The sequence below is a fragment of the Arachis ipaensis genome, chromosome B8 (genome assembly GCF_059453495.1).
Source record: "Arachis ipaensis isolate K30076 ecotype BB chromosome B8, ASM5945349v1, whole genome shotgun sequence".
Taxonomy (NCBI): domain Eukaryota; kingdom Viridiplantae; phylum Streptophyta; class Magnoliopsida; order Fabales; family Fabaceae; genus Arachis; species Arachis ipaensis.
In genome coordinates this window covers 79,074,923-79,091,664 of record NC_142443.1, presented here as the reverse complement: position 1 = coordinate 79,091,664, position 16,742 = coordinate 79,074,923, and the positions used below count along the sequence as shown (strand labels likewise).

General features: G+C 39.3%; 2 non-coding genes across 2 annotated transcripts; both read left to right on the top strand.

The window, feature by feature from the left end:
• The first annotated feature begins 7,389 nt into the window (after positions 1-7,389).
• LOC148548558 (small nucleolar RNA R71) lies at positions 7,390-7,497 on the top strand. The gene has a single exon (XR_015897151.1). It is a non-coding gene; the product is annotated as a small nucleolar RNA R71 (small nucleolar RNA).
• Positions 7,498-16,147: 8,650 nt separating this feature from the next.
• Positions 16,148-16,255, top strand: LOC148548557 (small nucleolar RNA R71). The gene has a single exon (XR_015898942.1). It is a non-coding gene; the product is annotated as a small nucleolar RNA R71 (small nucleolar RNA).
• Positions 16,256-16,742: the final 487 nt, after the last annotated feature.

The window sequence follows — 16,742 nt, the reverse complement described above, 5'->3', positions numbered from 1 at the left end:
CAAGTCATCATCGAGGGGACAGAATCGCGAAGAGAGAGAGAGAGACGCACGAAAAAGAGAGGCCCACAACCAGCCTTGTCGCTTCCATCCTTGCGCCACCGTCGCCCTCATCGCCGCTCCGTGGAGCCCGCTTCGTCACCGTCGTCGCCTGAGAAGAACCCGAAGAGAGACAGGGAGCCCGTAGAGAGGAACGCAAAGCGGGAGGCTCCGTGTCGTGCTGCCGATCCGTCACCGTGTTGCTGTGTCATCGTTAATGAAGCTTCTGCCACCGCCATAAACTGCGAACAGAGGAGAAGGAAAGAGTTGAGTTCGCGAGGGAGAAGAGGAAGCAACGCTGCCCTTCCATCGCCGCTACTGCCAAGGTTTGTGGAAGAGAGTGTCGTCGTCACCGTGGGTGGAGTCCACCGTCTGAGCTGCCACCAGAGAAAGCCGCTGCCACTATGTGTACAGAGAAGAGGAGCACCGCGAGAATCAAGTAAAGAAGATGTTGTTCTGCCTCGGCTTCTGGTTTATGAAATCTGACAGAGCGCCACTGCCGTCGATCAGAGATGCTAAAATTGCCACTGCTGCTGGTGGATTCAAAATACTTGGTTGTGGCATTTAGACTCTACAATTTCGACATCGAGGTAGGGGATTTATTTTAAAAGTTAAATATTTTTAATTTAGAATGCCTACAAAGTTATTTAGATAATTGCAAATAGTTAATAATGATTAAGAGTTGATTAATTGATGTGAATTGTTTGAAATATGTTTGAGAATAGTTAGTCGAAGTGATTATTCTGAATTATGATTAGAGTTGAATGTGGTTGTGATTACTTTGAATTGTAATCGAAATTAGATGCGGTTGTGAAATGTGACTGAATTATTGATTCTACAATGAATTGGTTGAGATTCCGATTTTGAATGAATTATTGTCTTGTGGTGCACGAAATCGTGATTGTTCATTCCTTGGTAATGGCGCCAAAAACTTAATACGCACGTTCATAATCTTAGTTCTTTTTCACAACTTCGCACAACTAACCAGCAAGTGCACTGGGTCGTCCAAGTAATAAACCTTACGTGAGTAAGGGTCGATCCCACGGAGATTGTCGGCTTGAAGCAAGCTATGGTCACCTTGTAAATCTCAGTCAAGCGGATTCAAATGGTTATAGAGTCTTAATAATTAAAATATAATTAAAATATAAAATAGGATAGAAATACTTATGTCATTCATTGGTGACAATTTCAGATAAGCATATGGAGATGCTTTTGTTCCTTCTGAACCTCTGCTTTCCTACTGTCTTTATCCAATCCTTCATACTTCTTTCCATGGCAAGATGTTTGTTGGGCATCACCGTTGTCAATGGCTACTTCCCGTCTTCTCAGTGAAAATGGTCCAAAATGCGCTGTCACCCCACGGCTAATCATCTGTCGGTTCTCGATCATACTGGAATAGGATTCAGTAATCCTTTTGTGTCTGTCACTACGCCCAGCACTCGCGAGTTTGAAGCTCGTCATAGCCATCCCTTCCCAGATCCTACTCGGAATACCACAGACAAGGTTTAGACTTTCTGGATCTCAAGAATGGCCGCCAATAATTCTAGCCTATACCACGAAGACTCTGATCGTAGATCAGGAGGCTAAGAGATATGCATTCAAGCTTGCTTTCATGTAGAACGGAAGTGTTTGTTAGGCACGCGTTCATAAGTGAGAATGGTGATGAGCGTCACATAATCATCACATTCATCATTTTCTTGTGTGGGAATGAATATCTTAGAGAAGAAATAGGCTTGAATTGAATAGAAAAATAATAGTACTTTGCATTAATTCATGAGGAACAGCAGAGCTCCTCACCTTAATCTGTGGTGTATAGAAACTCTACCGTTGAAAATACATAAGTGAAAATAGGGTACACATGGCCGAGTGGCCAGCCTCCCATGGAGGTTTCAGAACGTAAAAGTTACATAATGTGTTCCAGAGATGATTCGAAGATGTAGATACAATAGTAAAAACTCCTATTTATACTAAACTAGTTACTAGGGTTTACAGAAATGAGTAAATGATGCAGAAATCCACTTTCGGGCCCACTTAGTGTGCGCTTAGGCTGAGCATTGAAGCTTCCACGTGTAGAGGTCTTCCTTGGAGTTGAACGCCAGTTTGTAACTTGTTTCTAGCGTTTAACTCTGCTTTGCAACTTGTTTCTGGCGTTTAACGCCAGAATAGGGCAGAAAGCTGGCGTTGAACACCAGTTTGCGTCATCTAAGCTTGGGCAAAGTATGGAATATTATATATTGCTGGAAAGCCCTGAATGTCTACTTTCCAAAGCATTTGAGAGCGCGCCATTTGGACTCTTGTAGCTCCAGAAAATCCACTTTGAGTGCAGGGAGGTCAGAATCCAACAACATCTGCAGTCCTTCTTCAGCCTCTGAATCAGATTTTTGCTCAAGTCCCTCAATTTCAGCCAGAAATTACCTGAAATCACAAAAAAATACACAAACTCATAGTAAAGTCCAGAAATGTGATTTTTATTTAAAAACTAATAAAAATATACTAAAAACTAACAAAATCATACTAAAAACTATGTAAAAACAATGCCAAAAAGCGTATAAATTATCCGCTCATCACAACACCAAACTTAAATTGTTGCTTGTCCCCAAGCAACTGAAAAACAAATAGGATAAAAATAAGAGAATATACTATAAATTCCAATTAAATGAGCGGGACTAGTAGCTTTTTGCCTCTGAACAGTTTTGGCATCTCACTTTATCCTTTGAAGTTCAGAATGATTGGCATCTATAGGAACTCAGAATTCAGATAGTGTTATTGAACACAGGTACTTTATGAGTCTTGGCCGTGGCCCTAAACACTTTGTTTTCCAGTATTACCACCGGATACATCAATGCCACAGACACATAACTGGGTGAACCTTTTCACATTGTGACTCAGCTTTGCTAGAGTCCCCAGTTAGAGGTGTCCAGGGTTCTTAAGCACACTCTTTTTTTTTTTTTTTTTTCTTTGGACCTCGACTTTAACCGCTCAGTCTCAAGTTTTCACTTGACACCTTCACGCCACAAGCACATGGTTAGGGTCAGCTTGGTTTAGCCGCTTAGACCAGGATTTTATTCCTTTTGGGCCCTCCTATCCACTGATGCTCAAAGCCTTGGATCCTTTTTATTACCCTTGCCTTTTGGTTTAAAGGGTTACTGGCTTTTTGCTCTTGCCTTTTGGTTTAAAGAGCTCTTGGCTTTTTCTGCTTGCTTTTTTCTTTTTTTTTTCTTTTTCTTTTTTTTTGCCATTTTTTTTCTTTTTTTCTGCAAGCTTTTGTATTCACTGCTTTTTCTTGCTTCAAGAATCAATTTTATGATTTTTCAGATTATCAAATAACATTTCTCCTTTTCATCAGTCTTTCAAGAGCCAACAATTTTAACATTCATAAACAACAAATTCAAAAGACATATGCAATGTTCAAGCATTCATTCAAAAAACAAAAAGTATTATCACCACATCAAAATAATTAAACTAGTTTCAAGGATGAATTCGAAACCATGTACTTCTTGTTCTTTTGTTTTTAGAACAGTTTTCATTTAAGAGAGGTGATGGATTCATAAGACACTCATAGCTTTAAGACATAGACACTTAGACACTAATGATCATGTAATAAGACATAAACATAAATAAAACATAAGGCTCAAAAACCGAAAAACAGAAAAATAAGAACAAAGAGACTAAGGAACGGGTCCACCTTTGTGAGGGTGGCATCTTCCTCTTCTTGAAGAACCAATGGTGCTCTTAAGCTCCTCCATGTCTTTTCCTTGCCTTTGTTGCTCCTCCCTCATAGCTCTTTGATCTTCTATAATTTCATGAGAATGATGGAGTGCTCTTGGTGTTCCATCCTTAGTTGTCCCATGTTGGAACTTAATTCTCCTAGGGAGGTGTTGATTTGCTCCCAATAGTTTTGTGGAGGGAAGTGCATCCCTTGAGGCATCTCAGTGATTTCATGGTGAGGAATTTCCTCATGCTCTTGTTGAGGTCCATGATCTATTGTTTGCTCTATCCTTTTCTTAGTGATGGGCTTATCCTCATCAATGAAGATATCTCCCTCTATGTCAATTCCAGCCGAATTGCAGAGGTGGCAAATAAGGTGAGGAAAGGCTAACCTTGCCAAAGTTGATGACTTGTCAGCCACCTTGTAGAGTTCTTGAGGTATAATCTCATGTACTTCCACTTCCTCCCCAATCATGATACTATGGATCATGATGGCCTGGTCTACAGTAACTTCAGACCGGTTGCTAGTAGGAATAATTGAGTGTTGAATGAACTCCAACCATCCTCTAGCCACAGGCTTAAGGTCCGGTCTTCTCAATTGAACCGGCTTGCCTCTTGAGTCAACTTTCCATTGAGCTCCTTCCACACATATGTCCATGAGGACTTTATCCAACCTTTGATCAAAGTTGACCCTTCTAGTGTAGGGGCATGCGTTTTCTTGCATCATTGGCAAGTTGAACACCAACCTTACATTTTCTGGACTGAAATCTAAGTATTTCCCCCGAACCATTGTAAGCCAATTCTTTGGATTCGGGTTCCTACTTTGATCATGGTTCCTAGTGATCCATGCATTTGCATAGAACTCTTGAACCATTAAGATCCCGACTTGTCGAATAGGATTAGGGAGAACTTTCCATCCTCTTCTTCTAATCTCTTGTCGGATCTCCGGATATTCGCTCTTTTTGAGCTTAAAAAGGAACTCAGGGATCACCTTCTTCTTGGCCACAACTTCATAGAAGTGGTCTTGATGGACCTTTGAGATGAATCTCTCCATCTCCCATGACTCAGAGGTGGAAGCAATTGCCTTCCCTTTCCTCTTTCTTGAGGTTTCTCTGGCCTTAGGTGCCATTGATGGTTATGGAAAAACAAAAAGTAATGCTTTTACCACACCAAACTTAAAAGGTTTGCTCGTCCTCGAGCAAAAGAAGAAAGAAAGTAGTAAAAGAAGAAGAAAATGGAGGAGATGGAGGGAGAACGTGTATTCGGCCAAGGGCAAGAAGTGGTGGTTGTAATGTGTGAAAATAGAGTAGTGTTGAGGGGTTTATATAGAGGTGGGGGGAAGGATAGCTTTCGGCCATTAGGGTTGGGTTTGGGAGGGAAAAGGATTTGAATTTTGGAGGTAGATGGGGTTTATGGGGAAGAGTGGATGGATGTGATTGGTTAAGGGTATTTAGGGAAGAGGTATGAAGGTGATTGGTGAAGGGTATTTGGGGAAGATAGTTATGAAAAGGTGTGAAGAGGAGAGAAGGAGAGGTGGGGTAGGTGGGGATCCTGTGGGGTCCACAGATCCAGAGGGGTCAAGGACTTAACATCCCTGCTCAATTTAGGCGTGCAAAATGCCCTCTGTATGCAATACTGGCGTTTAACGCCAGGCTGCTGCCTGTTTTTGCCGTTAAACACCTAAATGTAGCCTGTTTCTGGTGTTTAACGCCAGGTTGATTCTTATTTCTGGCGTTAAACGCCAGCTTGGTGCTTGTTTCTGGCGTTAAACGCCAGATAGATGCTTGTTTCTGGCGTTTAAACGCCAGAATGCTCTTCCTCCAGGGTGTGCTGCTTTTAATGATGTTTTTCATTCCGTTTTTGATTTTTCAGTAGTTTTTGTGACTTCACATGATCATCATCCTAAAGAAAACATAAAATAGCATTGGAAACTAAATAGATATAATTAAATAAAATTGGGTTGCCTCCCAACAAGCGCTTTTTTAATGTCAATAGCTTGACAGTGAGCTCTCATGGAGCCTCACAGATGTTCAGAGCATTGTTGGGACCTCCCAACACCAAACTTAGAGTTTGACTGTGGGGCTTTGGTTGACTCTACAGTGAGAGAATCTTTTCATGCTTCCTCTCCATGGTTACAGAAGGAGAACCTTGAGTCTTAAATACAAGGTAGTCCTCATTCAGTTAAAGGACCAACTCTCCTCTGTCCACATCAATCACAGCTCTTGCTGTGGCCAGGAAGGGTCTTCCAAGGATGATGGATTCATCCTCATCCTTCCCAGTGTCTAGGATTATGAAATCAGCAGTGATGTAAAGGCCTTCAACCTTTACTAACATGTCTTCTACTAGTCCATAGGCCTATTTTCTTGAGTTGTCTGCCATCTCTAATGAGATTCTGGCAGCTTGCACCTCAAAGATCCCAAGTTTCTCCATTACAGAGAGTGGCATAAAGTTAATGCCTGACCCCAGGTCACATAGAGCCTTTTCAAAGGTCATGGTGCCTATGTTATAGGGTATTAAGAAGTTACCAGGATCCTGTTTCTTTTGAGGTAATTTCTGCCTATACAATGCATTCAGTTCATTCGTGAGCAAGGGAGGTTCATCTTCCCAAGTCTCATTACCAAATAATTTGGCATTCAGCTTCATTATTGCACCAAGGTACTTAGCAACTTGCTCTTCAGTAATGTCTTCATCTTCTTCAGAGGAAGAATATTCATCAGAGCTCATGAAGGGTAGAAATAGGTTGAATGGAATCTCTATGGTCTCTGTATGAGCCTCAGATTCCTTCAGGTCCTCATTGAGGAACCCTTTAATGTCCACAGAACGTCCTATAAGGTCTTCCTCATTGGGATTCACGTCCCCCTCCTCCCTTGTAGGTTCGGCCATGATGGTCAAATCAATGGCCTTGCACTCTCTTTTTGGATTTTGTTCTATATTGCCTGGGAGAGTACTAGGAGGAGTTTCAGTGATTTTCTTACTCAGCTGACCCACTTGTGCCTTCAGATTTCTGATAGAGGACCGTGCCTCATTCATGAAACTGAGAGTGGTTTTGGATTGATCAGAGACTATGGTTGCTAAGCTAGAGAGACTCTGCTCAGAATTCTCTGTCTGTTGCTGAGAAGATGATGGAAAAGGCTTGCTATTGCTAAACCTGTTTCTTCCACCATTATTAAAGCCTTGTTGAGGCTTTTGTTGATCCTTCCATGAGAAATTTGGATGATTTCTCCATGAGGGATTATAGGTGTTTCCATAGGCTTCACCCATGTAATTCACCTCTGCCATTGCAGGGTTCTCAGGATCATAAGCTTCTTCTACCGAAGATGCTTCTTTAGTACTGTTGGATGCATTTTGTAATCCATTCAGACTCTGAAAAATCATGTTGACCTGTTGAGTCAATATTTTGTTCTGAGCCAATATGGCATTCAGAGCATCAATTTCAAGAACTCCCTTCCTCTGAGGCGTCCCATTACTCACAGGATTCCTTTCAGAAGTGTACATGAACTGGTTATTTGCAACCATGTCAATGAGTTCCTGAGCTTCTGCAGGCGTTTTCTTTAGGTGAATGGATCCACCTGCAGAATGGTCCAATGACATCTTAGATAATTCAGACAGACCATCATAGAATATATCCAGGATGGTCCATTCTGAAAGCATGTCAGAAGGACACTTTTTGGTCAGTTGCTTGTATCTCTCCCAAGCTTCATAGAGGGATTCACCTTCTTTCTGTTTGAAGGTTTGAACATCCACTCTAAGCTTGCTAAGCTTTTGAGGAGGAAAGAACTTGGCTAAGAAAGCCGTGACCAGCTTATCCCAAGAGTTCAGGCTATCTTTAGGTTGAGAGTCTAACCATACTCTAGCTTTGTCTCTTACAGCAAACGGGAAAAGCATAAGCCTGTAGACCTCGGGATCAACCCCATTGGTCTTAACAGTATCACATATCTGTAAGAATTCAGTTAAGAACTGAAAAAGATCTTCTAATGGAAGTCCATAAAACTTGCAATTCTGTTGCATCAGAGAAACTAATTGAGGCTTTAGCTCAAAATTGTTTGCTCCAATGGCAGGGATTGAGATGCTTCTTCCATGGAAGTTGGAATTTGGTGCAGTAAAGTCACCAAGCATCTTCCTTGTACCTCCACCATTGTTATTGGTTTCGGCCATCTCTACTTCTTTTTTCGAAAATTTCAGTAAAGTCCTTTTCAGAGTGTTGTGTTTTAGCTTCTCTCAACTTCCTCTTCAGAGTCCTTTCAGGTTCCGGATTAGCTTTAACAAGAATGTTATTATCCTTGCTCCTGCTCATGTGAAAAAGAAGAGAACAGAAAAGAAGAGGAATCCTCTATGTCACAGTATAGGGATTCTTTTATGCGAGTAGAAGAAGAAAAGAATAGAAGAAGGAGAAGAGAAAAATTCGAACATAGAGGAAAAGAGAGGGTTTGAATTTTGAGATGAAAAGAAGTGTTAGTAAATGAATAAATAAATAGAAAAAGATGAGAGAGAGGGAATTTGAATACTAACTAAAAGAGAAGAAAAATATTTTTGTTTTTATTTTAATTATTAGTTAAAATTCGAAAATTAAGAGAAGAAATAAAATTAAAATTAAAATTTGAAACAATTAGTTAATTAAAAGAATTTTGAAAAAGAGGAAGGTGATTTTTGAAAATTAGAGAGAGAAAATTAGTTAGGTGGTTTTGAAAAAGATAAGAATTTTAAAACAAACAAAAATTCAATTAGTTAGTTGAAAAAGATTTGAAAATCAATTTTGAAAGGATAGGAAGTTAGAAAATATTTTTGAAATCATATTTTTGAAAAAGATATGATTGGAAAAGATATGATTAAAATTTATTTTGAAAAAGATTTAAAAAGGAAATTAAAAAGATTTAATTTTTAAAATTAAAATTGATTACTTGACTAACAAGAAACTAAAAGATATGATTCTAGAATTTAAAGATTGAACCTTTCTTAACAAGAAAGTAACAAACTTCAAATTTTTGAATCAATCACATTAATTGTTAGTAAAGTTTTCGAAAATTATGAAATAAAATTAAGAAAAAGATTTTGAAAAACAATTTTTAAAATTTTTGAAAAACAAAGAAAAACATGAAAAAGATTTGGTTTTGAAAAAGATTTTTGAAAAGATAAATTTTTGAAATTGAAATCTTGACTTGACAAGAAACAACTTATTTTTAAAAATTTTTGACTCAGTCAACCCAAAGATTTCAAAATTTATGAGAGAAATAAGAAAAAGATATTTTTTTTTTGGATTTTTTATGAGGAGAGAGAAAAACACCAATTTGAAGCAAAACATAAAGATGATGAATCAAAACAACTAATGCATGCAAGAACACTATGAATGTCAAGATGAACACCAAGAACACTTTGAAGATCATGATGAACATCAAGAACTTATTTTGAAAAATTTTCAAGAAAAGAAAAACATGCAAGACACCAAACTTAGAGATTTTTCATGTTTAGACACTATGAATGCAAAAATGCATATGAAAAATAACAAAAGACACAAAACAAGAAAATATGAAGATCAAACAAGAAGACTTGTCAAGAACAACTTGAAGATAATGAAAAATGCAATGCATGAATTTTCGAAATTTTTTTTTTTAGAAAATTAAAAAGATGCAATTGACACCAAACTTAAAAATTGACTCTAGACTCAAACAAGAAACACAAAAATATTTTTGATTTTATGATTTTATAATTTTTTTGGATTTTCAAAAATTTATTTTTAGAAAAACGAAAACAAAGAAAAAATTTTTGAAAACTTTTTGAATACAAAATAAAAGTTGAAACAAGAAGAAAATTACCTAATCTAAGCAACAAGATGAACCGTCAGTTGTCCAAACTCGAACAATCCCCGGCAACGGCGCCAAAAACTTGGTGCACGAAATCGTGATTGTTCATTCCTTGGTAATGGTGCCAAAATCTTAATACGCACGTTCATAATCTTAGTTCTTTTTCACAACTTCGCACAACTAACCAGCAAGTGCACTGGGTCGTCCAAGTAATAAACTTTACGTGAGTAAGGGTCGATCCCACGGAGATTGTCGGCTTGAAGCAAGCTATGGTCACCTTGTAAATCTCAGTCAGGCGGATTCAAATGGTTATAGAGTTTTAATAATTAAAATATAATTAAAATATAAAATAGGATAGAAATACTTATGTCATTCATTGGTGAGAATTTCAGATAAGCATATGGAGATGCTTTTGTTCCTTCTGAACCTCTGCTTTCCTACTATCTTCATCCAATCCTTCATACTTCTTTCCATGGCAAGCTGTATGTTGGGCATCACCGTTGTCAATGGTTACTTCCCGTCCTCTCAGTAAAAATGGTCCAAAATGCGCTGTCACTGCACGGCTAATCATCTGTCGGTTCTCGATCATGCTGGAATAGGATTCAGTAATCCTTTTGCATCTGTCACTACGCCCAGCACTCGCGAGTTTGAAGCTCGTCACAGCCATCCCTTTCCAGATCCTACTCGGAATACTACAGACAAGGTTTAGACTTTCCGGATCTTAAGAATGGCCGCCAATAATTCTAGCCTTTACCACGAAGACTCTGATCGTAGATCAGGAGGCTGAGAGATATGCATTCAAGCTTGCTTTCATGTAGAACGGAAGTGTTTGTCAGGCACGCGTTCATAAGTGAGAATGGTGATGAGCGTCACATAATCATCACATTCATTATTTTCTTGTGTGGGAATGAATATCTTAGAGAAAAATAGGCTTGAATTGAATAGAAAAATAATAGTACTTTGCATTAATTCATGAGGAACAGCAGAGCTCCACACCTTAATCTATGGTGTGTAGAAACTTTACCGTTGAAAATACATAAGTTAAAATAGGGTAGACATGGCCGAGTGGCCAGCCTCCCATGGAGGTCTCAGAACATAAAAGTTACATAATGTGTTCCAGAGATGATCCGAAGATGTAGATATAATAGTAAAAAGTCCTATTTATACTAAACTAGTTACTAGGGTTTACAGAAATGAGTAAATGATGCAGAAATCCACTTACGGGCCCACTTGGTGTGTGCTTGGGCTGAGCATTGAAGCTTTCACGTGTAGTGGTCTTCCTTGGAGTTGAACGCTAGTTTGTAACTTGTTTCTAGCGTTTAACTCTGCTTTGCAACTTGTTTCTGGCGTTTAACGCCAGAATAGGGCAGAAAGCTGGCGTTGAATGCCAGTTTACGTCGTCTAAACTTGGGCAAGGTATGGACTATTATATATTGCTGGAAAAACCTGGATGTCTACTTTCTAACGCAACTGAGATCGCGCCATGTGGACTCCTGTAGCTCCAGAAAATCTACTTTGAGTGGAGGGAGGTCAGAATCCAACAGCATCTGCAGTCCTTCTTCAGCCTCTGAATCAGATTTTTGCTCAAGTCCTTCAATTTCAGCCAGAAATTACCTTAAATCCCAGAAAAACACACAAATTCATAGTAAAGTCCAGAATGTGATTTTTATTTAAAAACTAATAAAAATATATTAAAAACTAACTAAATCATACTAAAAACAATGTAAAAACAATGCCAAAAAGCGTATAAATTATCCGCTCATCACAACACCAAACTTAAATTGTTGCTTGTCCCCAAGAAACTGAAAATCAAATAGGATAAAAAGAAGAGAATATACTATAAATTCCAAAATATCAATGAAACTTAGCTCCAATTAAATGAGCGGGACTAGTAGTTTTTTGCCTTTGAACAGTTTTGGCATCTCACTTTATCCTTTGAAGTTCAAAATGATTGGCATCTATAGGAACTCAGAATTCAGATAGTGTTATTGATTCTCCTAGTTCAGTATGTTGATTCTTGAACACAGCTACTTTATGAGTCTTGGCCGTGGCCCTAAACACTTTGTTTTCCAGTATTACCACCAGATACATAAATGCCACAGACACATAACAAGGTGAACCTTTTCAGATTGTGACTCAGCTTTGCTAGAGTCCCCAGTTAGAGGTGTCCAGGGTTCTTAAGCACACTCTTTTTTGTTTTCTGCTTTGGACCTCGACTTTAACCGCTCAGTCTCAAGTTTTCACTTGACACCTTCACGCCACAAGCACATGGTTAGGGACAGCTTGGTTTAGCCGCTTAGGCCAGGATTTTATTCCTTTTGGGCCCTCCTATCCACTAATGCTCAAAGCCTTGGATCTTTTTTATTACCCTTGCCTTTTGGTTTAAAGGGTTACTGGCTTTTTGCTCTTGCCTTTTGGTTTAAAGAGCTCTTGGCTTTTTCTGCTTGCTTTTTTCTTTTTTTTCTTTTTCTTTTATTTTCGCCATTTTTTTCTTTTTTTCTGCAAGCTTTTGTATTCACTGCTTTTTCATGCTTCAAGAATCAATTTTATGATTTTTCAGATTATCAAATAACATTTCTCCTTTTCATCATTCTTTCAAGAGCCAACAATTTTAACATTCATAAAAAACAAATTCAAAAGACATGTGCACTGTTCAAGCATTCATTCAGAAAACAAAAAGTATTGTCACCACATCAAAATAATTAAACTAGTTTCAAGGATGAATTCGAAACCATGTATTTCTTGTTCTTTTGTTTTTAGAACAGTTTTCATTTAAGAGAGGTGATGGACTCATAAGACACTCATAGGTTTAAGACATAGACACTTAGACACTAATGATCATGTAATAAGACACAAACATAAATAAAACATAAGGCTCAAAAACCGAAAAATAGAAAAATAAGAACAAGGAGATTAAGGAACGGGTCCACCTTAGTAAGGGTGGCGTCTTCCTCTTCTTGAAGAACCAATGGTGCTCTTGAGCTCCTATATGTCTCTTCCTTGCCTTTGTTGCTCCTCCCTCATAGCTCTTTGATCTTCTCTAATCTCATGGAGAATGATGGAATGCTCTTGGTGTTCCATCCTTAGTTGTCCCACGTTGGAACTTAATTCTCCTAGGGAGGTGTTGATTTGCTCCCAATAATTTCTTGGAGGGAAGTGCATCCCTTGAGGCATCTCAGGGATTTCATGGTGAGGAATTTCCTCATGCTCTTGTTGAGGTCCATGATCTCTTGTTTGCTCCATTCTTTTCTTAGTGATGGGCTTATCCTCATCAATGAAGATATCTCCCTCTATGTCAATTCCAGCCGAATTGCAGAGGTGGCAAATGAGGTGAGGAAAGGCTAACCTTGCCAAAATTGATGACTTGTCAGCCACCTTGTAGAGTTCTTGAAGTATAATCTCATGTACTTCCACTTCCTCCCCAATCATGATACTATGGATCATGATGGCCCGGTCTACAGTAACTTCAGACCGGTTGCTAGTAGGAATAATTGAGCGTTGAATGAACTCCAACCATCCTCTAGCCACAGGCTTAAGGTCCGGTCTTCTCAATTGAACCGGCTTGCCTCTTGAGTCAACTTTCCATTGAGCTCTTTCTACACATATGTCCATGAGGACTTGGTCCAACCTTTGATCAAAGTTGACCCTTGTAGTGTAGGGGCGTGCATTTTCTTGCATCATTGGCAAGTTGAACACCAACCTTACATTTTCCGGACTGAAATCTAAGTATTTCCCCCGAATTGTAAGCGAATTTTTTGGATTCGGGTTCCTACTTTGATCATGGTTCCTAGTGATGCATGCGTTTGCATAGAACTCTTGAAACATTAAGATCCTGACTTATTGAATAGGATTAGAGAGAACTTGCCATCCTCTTCTTCTAATCTCTTGTCGGATCTTCGGATATTCACTCTTTTTGAGCTTAAAAGGGACCTCAGGGATCACCTTCTTCTTGGCCACAACTTCATAGAAGTGGTCTTGATGGACCTTTGAGATGAATCTCTCCATCTCCCATGACTCAGAGGTGGAAGCAATTGCCTTCCCTTTCCTCTTTCTTGAGGTTTCTCTGGCCTTAGGTGCCATTGATGGTTATGGAAAAACAAAAAGCAATGCTTTTACCACACCAAACTTAAAAGGTTTGCTCGTTCTCGAGCAACAGAAGAAAGAAAGTAGTAAAAGAAGAAGAAAATGGAGGAGATGGAGGGAGAAGGTGTATTTAGCCAAGGGGGAGAAGTGGTGGTTGTAATGTGTGAAAATGGAGTAGTGTTAAGGGGTTTATATAGAGGTGGGGGGAAGGGTAGGTTTCGGCAATTAGGGTTGGGTTTGGGAGGAAAAAGGATTTGAATTTTGGAGGCAGGTGAGGTTTATGGGGAAGAGTGGATGGATGTGATTGGTTAAGGGTATTTAGGAAAGAGGTATGGAGGTGATTGGTGAAGGGTATTTGGGAAAGAGAGTTATAAAAAGGTGTGAAGAGGAGAGAAGGAGCGGTGGGGTAGGTGGGGATCCTGTGGGGTCCACAGATCCAGAGGGGTCAAGGACTTAACATCCCTACTCCATTTAGGCGTGCAAAACGCCCTCTGTATGCAATACCGGTGTTTAACGCCAGGCTGCTGCCTGTTTTTGCCGTTAAACGCCCAAATGTAGCCTGTTTCTGGCGTTTAACGCCAGGTTGATTCTTGTTTCTGGCATTAAATGCCAGACAGATGCTTATTTGTGTGCTACTTTTAATGCTATTTTTCATTCCATTTTTGAATTTGCAGTAGTTTTTGTGACTTCACATGATCATCAACCTAAAGAAAACATAAAATATAAATGGAAAATAAATAGATATAATTAAATAAAATTGGGTTGCCTCCCAACAAGCGCTTCTTTAATGTCAATATCTTGACAGTGAGCTCTCATGGAGCCTCACATATGTTCAAAGCATTGTTGGGACCTCCCAACACCAAACTTATAGTTTGAATATGGGGGTTCAACACCAAACTTAGAGTTTGGTTGTGGCCTCCTAACACCAAACTTAGAGTTTGACTGTGGGGGATTTGGTTGACTCTGTAGTGAGAGAAGCTTTTCATGCTTCCTCTCCATGGTTACAAAAGGAGAACCTTGAGTCTTAAAAACAAGGTAGTCCTCATTCAATTGAAGGACCAACTCTCCTCTGTCCACATCAATCACAGCTCTTGCTGTGGCCAGGAAGGGTCTTCCAAGTATGATGGATTCATCTTCATCCTTCCCAGTGTCTAGGATTATGAAATTAGCAGGGATGTAAAGGCCTTCAACCTTTACTAACACGTCCTCTACTAGTCCATAAGCCTGTTTTCTTGAGTTGTCTGCCATCTCTAATGAGATTCTGGCAGCTTGCACCTCAAAGATCCCATGTTTCTCCATTACAGAGAGTGGCATAAGGTTAATGCCTGACCCCAGGTCACACAGAGCCTTCTCAGAGGTCATGGTACCTATGTTACAGGGTATTAAGAAGTTACTAGGATCCTGTTTTTTTTTTTTTTTTGAGGTAATTTCTGCCTATACAATGCATTCAATTCATTGGTGAGCAAGGGAGGTTAATCTTTCCAAGTCTCATTACCAAATAATTTGGCATTCATCTTCATGATTGCACCAAGGTGCTTAGCAACTTGCTCTTCAGTAATGTCTTCATCCTCTTCAGAGGAAGAATACTCATCAGAGCTCATGAAGGGCAGAAACAGGTTGAATGGAATCTCTATGGTCTCTGTATGAGTCTCAGATTCCTTCAGGTCCTCATTGAGGAACCCCTTAGTGTCCAGAGGATGTCCCATGAGGTCTTCCTCATTGGGATTCATGTCCTCCTCCTCCCTTGTAGGTTTGGCCATGATGGTCAAATCAATGGCCTTGCACTCTCTTTTTGGATTTTGTTCTGTATTGCCTGGGAGAGTACTAGGAGGAGTTTCAGTGATTTTCTTACTCAGCTGACCCACTTGTGCCACCAGATTTCTGATAGAGGACCGTGCCTCATTCATAAAACTGAGAGTAGTTTTGGATTGATCAGAGACTATGGTTGCTAAGTTAGAGAGACTCTGCTCAGAATTCTCTGTCTGTTGCTGAGAAAATGATGGAAAAGGCTTGCTATTGCTAAACCTGTTTCTTCCACCATTATTAAAGCCTTGTTAAGGCTTTTATTGATCCTTCCATGAGAAATTTGGATGATTTCTCCATGAGGGATTATAGGTGTTTCCATAGGCTTCACCCATGTAATTCACCTCTGCCATTGCAGGGTTCTCAGGATCATAAGCTTCTTCTTCAGAAAATGCTTCTTTAGTACTGTTGGATGCATTTTGCAATCCATTCAGACTCTGAGAAATCATGTTGACCTGTTGAGTCAACATTTTTTTCTGAGCCAATATGGCATTCAGAGCATCAATTTCAAGAACTCCCTTCCTCTGAGGCGTCCCATTACTCACAGGATTCCTTTCAGAAGTGTACATGAACTGGTTATTTGCAACCATGTCAATGAGTTCCTAAGCTTCTGCAGGCGTTTTCTTTAGGTGAATGGATCCACCTACAGAATGGTCCAATGACATCTTAGATAATTCAGACAGACCATCATAGAATATATCCAGGATGGTCCATTCTGAAAGCATGTCAGAAGGACACTTTTTGGTCAGTTGCTTATATCTCTCCCATGCTTCATAGAGGGATTCACCTTCTTTCTGTTTGAAGGTTTGAACATCCACTCTAAGCTTGCTAATGATGGGTTGGAATCAAAATTCCAACACCTAAAACTCACCGGCAAGTGTACCGGGTCGCATCAAGTAGTAAAACTCACTTAGAATGAGGTCGATCCCACAGGGATTGATGGATCAAGCAACTTCAGTGGGTGATTAGTTTAGTCAAGCTAACATTGAAGTGAAATTGGATGAAATATAGCCAACAGAAAGTAATTGACAAGAAAATTTAAAGGGCAGAAAGTAAAATTGCAAGTAACTTAAAGAACAAGAAAGTAAAATAGCTGAAACTTAAATTTCAAGAAATGTAAATTGCATCAAAAGTAAAGGGGGTTGGGTGCTAGAAATTAAAGAAAGAAATAGAGCAAGCAACTGGAAATTTAAATTGCAGAAAATGTAAATGTGCAAAAAATTAAATCAAGCTCAATATGAACAAAAATGTGAAAGTACAAAATGCAGGAAAGGAAATTGCAGAAAAGTAAACATAGCAGAAGAGGAAACCAGC